Source organism: Asparagus officinalis, chromosome 9 (genome assembly GCF_001876935.1).
Source record: "Asparagus officinalis chromosome 9, Aspof.V1, whole genome shotgun sequence".
Lineage (NCBI taxonomy): Eukaryota > Viridiplantae > Streptophyta > Magnoliopsida > Asparagales > Asparagaceae > Asparagus > Asparagus officinalis.
This window is the reverse complement of record NC_033802.1, coordinates 700,548-710,389: the sequence shown is the minus strand read 5'-3', so window position 1 is coordinate 710,389 and position 9,842 is coordinate 700,548.

The window sequence follows — 9,842 nt, the reverse complement described above, 5'->3', positions numbered from 1 at the left end:
AGTTAAATAAAACCGAAGCTGACAAGAAATCTAAAGAATTATAGGCTTTCCTGGTTGTTGACCATACATAAGTTAAATAAAACCGAAGCTGACAAGAAATCTAAAGAATTATAGGCTTTCCTGGTTGTTGACAAAGAACGAACGCATGCCAGTTCTAGATACCCTTTCAGAAACAGGATAAGCTAGAAAAACAAATCTGATATTTCAGAAAACTGACTTGCATCGAAACACATACCATAAGCGACATTTCGTGAAACTTTATAAAATAAGCGAGCTAGAGATGTCGCTGTGACAAGTCTAAACGAGCATTGGAACTAAAATGAGAACCAGACTGATCTGAACAGAGTTTTCTCACCAACGAAATACAAGTTCGATAGAATTAACAGAATATGTAAAAGACACAAAATAAATCAAACTATATAATTTAGCTTAACGACTTTTCTTGTACATAAAACAGTCATACAAAAACACGAACTTATTAGTCATAAATGTAATCTTCCTAGCAGAAAAAAGTATGGGGGATTAGTCTTACAGATCATTGTTACTTAGATGTGTCATCTGATTCTGTTTTTGACAAATGACGAGATTTTGACCACTCTTCCAAATTTTTGCGGTGATTAGCGTTCATTCTAATCAAAGGCCTCTTTTGCTTTATCATCTTCTCAGCGGTTTTCCAATCTTCAGCCACACCCACAGCAACTAGAAGCGCGCACATAACGCAGACACTTCTCCCATGACCTGTTGCGTGTTCCGCCATCCATCACAATATTAGGTTAAGATTAACATCAGTAAAAAATAAGTAGCTAGTTGCCAGACACCAAAAATTGACTGATACATATAGGATACAAAAAGATGAATCAGTTGAACAATTCGCCAATCACCTAAAGTCTCTAAGCAAAAATTTCCTCAGTATATCTCTAGTGTAGACCCAAACAGAAAATACAATCCAAGAAAACCATTAGTCCATGTTTCTGCTTTTTCAGATAAAAGAATAGAATTTTTGGGAGGAAAAACCAAAAAACGCAAAATAGAAAAGATCCTTTTTGTTAGATATTTTGTTAAGAAAAGACAATTTTGTCTTCATGAATAGTAATAAAAATTTTATAATTAAAACATGTTTTTATTAGCAATTAAAAATATGTGTAACAGCTATATAATTATGGGGAACGTTACAAAATTTATGACGAACGTTACGGAATTAATTACGGGTTTTGTAACGTCTTTTCCAACCCTATATATATCCATATGTTGAGCTCAAAATAATAAGAAAAAATATACAACAAGTTTCTCTTGTTTTTCTTCTCTCCCCTACATATTATTTTCATCTACATCTTAGTTTTATTTTATGGGCAACTTTCTTCATCTGAGCTGAAGCTCTGCACTCTCGCCCGAGTGCAGAGGCCGGCCGTTTCCGGGGGCTTTTACCGCTAGGGGGGAGGGAACCATCTGCGCCAGGGCGATAGGCGGGTTCTCAATCTTCTAGGGCAGTGAATACACGACTGCTCCCGATCAGGCCGGTTTTAATTGTTTATTTTTTCGGATTTATCTGCATGCTATAATCTTAATTATTTGATAAATTTCCAACACTTTTTTCACTAATTAATATCATTTTTGTTTAATCTCCTGCCATTCCACTCCGTGGTTTCTAAGTAATACCAGTGACTCTTAACCAAAACTCTTAACTTCAAGAAATTGTAAGGCATAAGACAATGAATCACACCTCATCCAATATGTGTGACATATTGACCTTAATATGATTGTGGGCATGGATTTGGCATACAATGCATATAGATGGTCAGGGATCAAAGTTTTGGTTTTCTCCACGATTTTCTCAATATAATGGACCAATTTAAGCTGATGGAGCTTCAACATCTGCTCCATGCAATGAGGAGATTTTGGAGTTGTAAAAGGAAGCCAGATGAATGAGGATATCCAGGGAGTGGAACTCTTACAGCTTTCATATAAAGCCTATGAAGTATAAACCTTTATGTTACCCACAAGTTCTATGCTGCTGTCTTGGTGTTTCCAAATATTTTCCTAAGATACCACTAGTTTTTTTCTTTTTTTCATTCGGAATAAGTAGATGACTCCATGTTTGACGACTGTAAGCAATTGATATGCTATATATCCAATTTCCAAACTAGTTGATAAGATCAGGATCTCGGCATATTGCCACATCGAAAACACTAGGAGTTTCACTGAGATTTATCAAGAAAAACAATTGCATTCATCTAGGACTAACAGAAAATACCAGTTAACACAAAGAGTCCAGATCCCTGGAACTGGAAATATGGTTCTAATTATTTTTTCTTTTTCTTTATGAGATAAAAACTGATGTTTCTAATTCATCATTACCTTATTTCACAGGGAAACATTAGAAATAAAAGTTCTACTGTCTCTGAGTATCCAACTTAGTTCACAGGGAATGCCTCCCAGCAGAACTAGAGTACAGTTAATAATGAAAGATGTTTTGCTGCTTTGAAGCCATTGTGCTCTTAATGAACTCTGTATATCAAAGATGAGACTTGCAGCAATGTGGATCTACCATTGTTGACAAATAGTAAAATATTATTTTCCACAATAAAACAGCAGTTAACAAGCTTGTACTATAATTCACTCTAACATACAAACATCCAAACGGAATAGAGCATAGATTGCTGTAAGTCACGCCCCTGAACTTTTAGTTATCATGTTGGAAGTATTAACACCGCTGTAGGAGTATGCGTCATATAGTAGCCTGTACATACATTTAGAGCTTTTGCATCCAAATGTGCCAGTTTTTTTGCATACAATCATGACAATCCAATTTTTTTCCTAAAAACCACCATTTCTCCACGTATATCAGCTTGTTCAAGCTAGATATCTACTCCATTGGCTTCTGTCTATTTACTACCAAAATTATTTTTTTCCCCGCTGTAACATCATCGGTTAATCCATAGTATAAATTCACTTACGTTGACCTTTTAATACTTCAAAAAAAATTACTCACATTTGATACCAATGAGAATTTCTTCGAGCATAATTTGAGCAACCTACGAAGCTCATCTTCTGATTAAAGTCTCTTTTCAATAACTTTAAAGCCAGTAATGATGTCCATTTGAAACAAAAACATTTGTAAAGAGGTTCAAGCTGCCACAATCTTGTTATGGGTCCAGCCCAAAATAAGGCTCACTTGAAGTCTACATGAATTAGAATTCTATTTAGAAGAGTATTTTGATGATCTATTTGAAATAGGAATAGATTTGGAGAATTCTATATAAGAGAGCCCTGAGATCATTTTTCAGTGTTGGCTACAGTAACCTGATAACATGGTTTGCTACAGTACCGAGAGGAGAGCGAGAAAAGAGAGAGAGAAAAGTTTAGATTCTGGATCGCTCGGTTGTCTGATTGTAGTGATTCAAATGCCGTTGCCTTCGGAACGACGACGCCGTCGAGGGTACGGTGCTGAATTCTCCACGTGAGTTGGAGATTTTTTGTGAGACAGGTTTTAAGGTTTTGGTATCCTAGAGGTAACACTGTATCTTTCTCTTGTAATTTAATCCTCAAGTTCAGATGTAACTTGGAGGGATTGTACTCTTGATTCATAGTAAAATATTTCTCTCTGGATTGTCCCATGGACGTAGGCACGATTTGCCGAACCACGTTAAATCTTGGTGTTTGCTTGCTTGTGGTATTTTTATTGGTGTCATTATTCGTTTAATGTTTAATTTTGTAGATTAATCTCCATAAAATCCCCAACAAGTGGTATCGGAGCCCTAGTTCGAGGCGTGCTTTGGGATGGAAAAGATGGAGAGTTTTGACACAATGATAAAATTGGATGGTTCCGATTGACAAGTATGAAAGTCCAAGATGGAAGATATTCTGTATTGTAAAGATTTACATGATCTTATTGAGGAAGACGAAGCTAAGCCCGAAAAGATGACTGATAAAGAATGGGAGAAACAACACAGGAAGGCGACCGATTATATTCGGATATGGGCCGATGTTAGTGTGTTTCATCATGTATCGGGTGAGACTAATGCGAAGTCTCTTTGAAAGAAGCTTGAGGATCTCTACGAGCAGAAGACCGCGGGAAACAATGCATTTATTATGAGGTGGTTGGTGAACTTAAAATTCAAAGAAGGAAGCAACATAGCAGGGCACTTGAATGAGTTCAAGAGTTTGATTAATCAGTTAGCTACCATGAAGATGACTATCGATGATGAACTACAGGCTTTATTGCTATTGTGTTCTTTGCCTGACAGTTGGGAGACACTGGTTGTGACAGTCAGTAACGCAACTCCAGATGGTGTGTTATCGATGAGTATGGTTACTAGTAGTTTATTCAATGAAGAGATTCGGAGGAAGTCTACCAGCACAGATAACTCACAGGCACTTATCACAGAGAATAAGGGTAGGAGCAGGTACAGGGATCAGTCCAGAGGTCGTGGCACATCCAATGGCAAATCAAAGTCTAAAGAGAAAGGTTGTTTTTATTGTGGGAAGCCAGGTCATATCAAGAAGAATTGTTAGGCATTGAAGAAAGAGCAATCTGGGAACAAAGATGAGAAAAAGAAAGCTGACAGTGACACTATGGCTACTTTGTCTGAGACTGATATTATTCTCATTTATAGGGAAGATGACTGTATGCATGTTGCAAGTCATAATTCCGAGTGGATAGTGGATACAAGAGCTACATGTCATGCTACCTCCAATCGAGATCTTTTCACGACGTATAAAACAGGTGACTTTGGCAATGTGAAGACGGGCAATACTAGCTACTCGAAGATTGTGGGATTTGGTGATATACACTTGCAGACAGATACTGTATGCACATTGATCTTAAAGAATATGTGGCATGTTCTCAATTTACGGCTCAACTTAATTTTGGGTCTTGTTTTAGACCGAATGGGATATAAAATTCAATTTGGTGGAGGAAAATATAAAATCATCAAAGACTCTTATGTGGTGGCTAGAGAAAGTGTATGTTGCAATTTATACAAGACTAAAGCGAAGGCTTCATATAATTCTTCGAGTGTGGCTCAAGACAGTGACACTCTCAGTTTGTGACATAGGAGGCTCGGGCACATAAGTGAGAAGGGGTTGCAGATATTGGCAAAGAAGTCTCTCGTTCCCTTTGCCAAATGTTTGTCACTCATTCCTTGTGATTATTGCTTATTTGACAAATAATATAGAGTTTCTTTTAGTAAGCCTTCTAAAAAAAGATAATATTCTGAATTTGATTTATTCAGATATTTGTGGTCCTATTAAGATGGAGTCCTTAGGTGATAATAAGTATTTTATCATATTTATTGATGATGCATCGCGGAAGATGTGAGTCTTCTTGTTGAGGACAAAGTATCAAGTGTTTTTAATCTTTCAGCAGTTTTATGCCATGGTGGAGTGGTAAATAGGAAAGAAATTGAAGTGTTTGCACACTGATAATAGAGGAGAGTATAATTCCATTGAGTTTAGAGATTATTGCTCCAAGCATGATATTCGACATCAGAGGACAGAACCAGGCACACCGCAGCATGATAGAGTTGCAGAGAGGTACAACAGTATTGTAGAGAAAGTCAGATGCATGTTGAAGATGACAAAGTTACCTAAGAGATTCTAGGCTGAAGCTGTTCGCACTGCATGCTACATAATCAATAGGTCTCCTTCAGTTCCTTTGGGTTTTGATATTCCAGAGAGAGTTTGGTCTGGAAAAGATATTTTTTATTCTCATCTGAAGGTGTTTGGTTGCAAGACGTTTGCACATATTCCGAAGGAGAAGAGACAGAAACTTGATGATAGAATGGTTCCTTGCATCTTTCTTGGTTATGGAGAAGATGAGTTCGGCTACAAACTATGGGAGCCAGAAAAGAGACAAATTATCGGACGAGCAGGTGTGATTTTTCAAGAGGATCAGACTATTGCAGATCTCGGGAGAGCAGAGTAGTCAGAGAGTGCTGCTAGTGAGATTCCAGATATGACACCTGTTTCACCTCCGGTGAAGTTGCATCCTACAGATATAAAGCAGGTGCATGATGATGATATTAATGATGACGGTCAGATACCAGAGCAGGAGGATGGTGATCAAGTTTAAGAGCAGGAGGCTCCTCACCAGGTTGAGCATCACCAACAACAGGAGTTTAAGAGCAGGAGACAAATTAATGCTGTAAGCCTAACTTCCTGTGATCGAGAAGAAGAGAGAGAGAAAAGTTCAGATTCTGGATCGCTCGGTTGTCCGATTGTAGTGATTCAAAAATCGTTGTCTTCAGAACAACGACGCCGTCGAGTGTACGATACTGATTTCTCCACGGGAGTTGGAAATTTTTGATGAGACGAGTTTTAGGGTTTTGGTGCCCTAGTGGTAACACTGTATCTTTCTCTTGTGATTTAATCCTTAAGTTCAGGTGTAACTTGGAGGGATTGTACTCTTGATTCATAGTGAAATATTTCTCTCTGGATTGCCCCGTGGACGTAGGCACGATTTTCTGAACCACGTTCAATATTGGTGTTTGCTTGCTTATGGTATTTTCATTAGTGTCGTTATTCGTTTAGTGTTTAATTCCGCAGATTAATCTCCATAAACTCCCCAACAAATCTTTCTTGGGCACCTAACAATATATAAAAAACTACACAGCCATAACAACATCCATTCTACGTGCATATAGCGTATAAAGTCAAATGCATATCATGAACATAATCAACGATGACCACGATCAACAAACAAACAGAGCGCATGATTTCAGAGTAAAATGTGCCCTCACCGAATGCACAGTGAACAAAGACGGGCTTCTTCTGGCCCCGGAACCGAGAGCCCCACTCCACCGCAGACTCGATCTGCACCGGGCTCGGCGCCCTCGTATCCCAAGTGGGAACGCAAAGATAGGCCTCCTCGGGAACCGCGTCGCTCCTCGGCAGCTCCGGAACCGCCCCGTCGCCTCCTCGGGCAAGCTCGCACGTGCCAAAAGTCGCATTCACGGCGGGCCCCCCGGCGGCAGCGTGCCCCCCGCCGCGAGGTGACGGCCCACCCGCCAACGTACAGCCCCTCGCGACCTCGCTGAACGCGGCCCTCCCTCCCCTCCTCCTGACCCTCTGGCAACGCGACGTACAACCTGCGGCATGCGAGCGAAAGCCGGCCGAAGGCGATTTTGCACCAGCGGAACCTGCCGCCATGGCTTTCCGACAGCGATTAGGGGCGAAGTCCGACGGGCAGGTGGGCATGCCAGGCGTGACGGCGTCAGCGCGGACGCAGCGGACTCGTAGAGGAAGCGGCATGGGCCGGCGACGAGGCTGACGCCGGCTCAGCCGAGCCATGACGAGGGCACGGCCAGGAAAAACGCGGCGCGCCGTCGAGCCCAACCTCCTCTGGAGCATGCCCATTCTGTTTCGGTTCCCGTTCTTGCCAGCCAATGCAATTCGATCCGATCGGACGCGGGGGCTGGCCTAGGCGCATGCAGCGGTGAGCCTCGGCACGGCTCTCGCTTCTCGCATCGGCGTGGCAGAGCGCAATTCGCCTCGAGGCGGACACGAGGAGGAAAATAAATAAAAAATACCCCATTTTGTGGCCGTTTGAAATTTTAGTGTTTGCTGTTGCATCTTTTTTGCAAATAAACCGTTAGAGAGAAATGAATTATGCACAGAAATTAATGCAAATCAGGAGGGCCCATGAGCTATTCATTTCTCTCTATCTCTCCCCTCTCTTATAGAGCGCCTATGGACACTCTATATAAAAACCGTTTTTTTATACTTCTTTTGTAATCTCAAATAAACTCCTTAGTTTTACTCTGTGGGGCATCGCCTTTTGGTCAACGAAAGGCTATGAATCTCGAAAGCTTCCGAGTCTGGTTTGAAGACTCTCCGGATTTTGCAAAAAGAAATTCTAGCTAATAAGGATAGGAAGGAGGAGGGGTGTTCACTCTAGTTGTATTGGCTGCTGATGTTTTAAAACTATTTGGGCAAAGTAATTTATTTTTGTTTTACCATAAAAAAATTCCGCAGCAGTGATACTTACCTTTGAAAAAAATTTGATTTATTAGCAATTCAAAGTTATGCGCTTTGGATGTCAGTTTGTTACCTGATGAATGTGAAGTATCATGTTCAGAATTATTTTTAACTTGGATACTCTCCGTCACCACAAATTACTGGGGGAAAATAACTATGATCAATGATCATAATCATCCACTGTTAAATAGACGGTTGTGATTCGGCCAATTTTTAGCAATTCCAATATCTCTGTTTTTTATTCAAGATAAATCACAACCGTCGAGTAAATTATAGGCATTTACGATTAAAAGTAGTACTACATTTTGATCGTGTGGAGGATCTATATCCATTATATTTTACGATACAGTTGAATATTTAAACCTGTCAACTCTTATATATATTCTCATCAACATCAAAGTTTGGCAGAGAGAAACATTACCAAATACAAAGAACAAGATCCAACCAATGGAACCCTGAGGTAAGGACAAGTCAGATGCTCAGAATTTCTAATTGGAAAAAAAAAATTTAGAAACCATTACCAGGAAATACACAGCTCATTGATTAGGAAAAAAATTAGATGCGACAGGGATTTCCGAAGGATGAAAAGGAAAGGATGCCGTACAACAAAACATATGCTCAAATCGACGACGCAGCATTAATAAATAAATGAAAACAGATTATAGGAACTCTGCCAATTGAATGGGTCGATCCTCAAGCATCTGGAATACCAACAGGTGAAGCCACAAAGCACTCGATAACTTCACTCTAAGGGCAGCAAATTTTGAATTTCTTTCGCTTCCTGTATATGAACGTATCTGCAGAAAATATACATACTCCAAAACAAAACTAACGAATGTAAAAGCTTCTCTTACATCGCGACTCTTTGTTATGCCACTGTCAAGAACAAAGTGTAGACATTTTATCCTCGTTTGACTGTACAAAGATTTGGTGGGCTTCAAACATCAATGAGATCATAAAATGAACCATAGACGTAACTAAAGCTCAAGTAAATACCAAGAGTATCATATGATATATGCCCAGTACTGCAGAAAAGGACATAATGCTCATACTAAACAAGCCAACTAAACAAAGTTTATCTTTAGATTGCAGTGGAGCAGCTAGATTAATATGACTCGTCGTCAAACATCCAACACATGGGAAAAAGGAGAAAACTTTACTCAACCTAACTTTAGTAGACAGACAAAAATATCAAGTTACCAGCTCGCTTGTGCTACAGTACACAAATCAGCAAAACTATCTTTCGATTGGAATGCTAGAATGATTTCTCAAAGACAGTAAGCGCTGAGAAAATAATCAATGCATGACACAAATGTTAGTCCAGCATAGAGGAGCTGCAGTGCATTTAGTAATACATCATTTGCTTTACTTTGGGGAATGTAAAATACATAAATACGCATTCAGTAGATCAGCTGGTTAGACATGGAAATTTCTCGAAAATATTCACTGAAGAACTTACTTCTTTGAGCTGTTACCACAACTGCCTGAAACCAGTGTAGCTACTCTCCTCTAAGATAACCTCTTAACTCCTGCTAATAAATCTCAATCCAAGATCAAACTAATGTACGGACCATAATGAACAAGGATTTTTAGTTCAAATGAAACCAACACAGTACATAAATGAATATGAAGGAGACAAAAAACTTATCAGACAAATTAAAACACCACCCTGTGATAATTAGACAAGCTCAACAGTCTCTGAGGCAGAAGATAAGCAAGACATTGTTATGCACAAAAAAATTCAACTGATTCAGAGGAAACATTTTTCAAGAAACATGTAGTCATGCAATCATTTAAAAAAGATGGCTCATAGAGAACCAATAGGATAAACAGTTGTAAAATGATCAGGGGAAAAAAGGCGGATTACC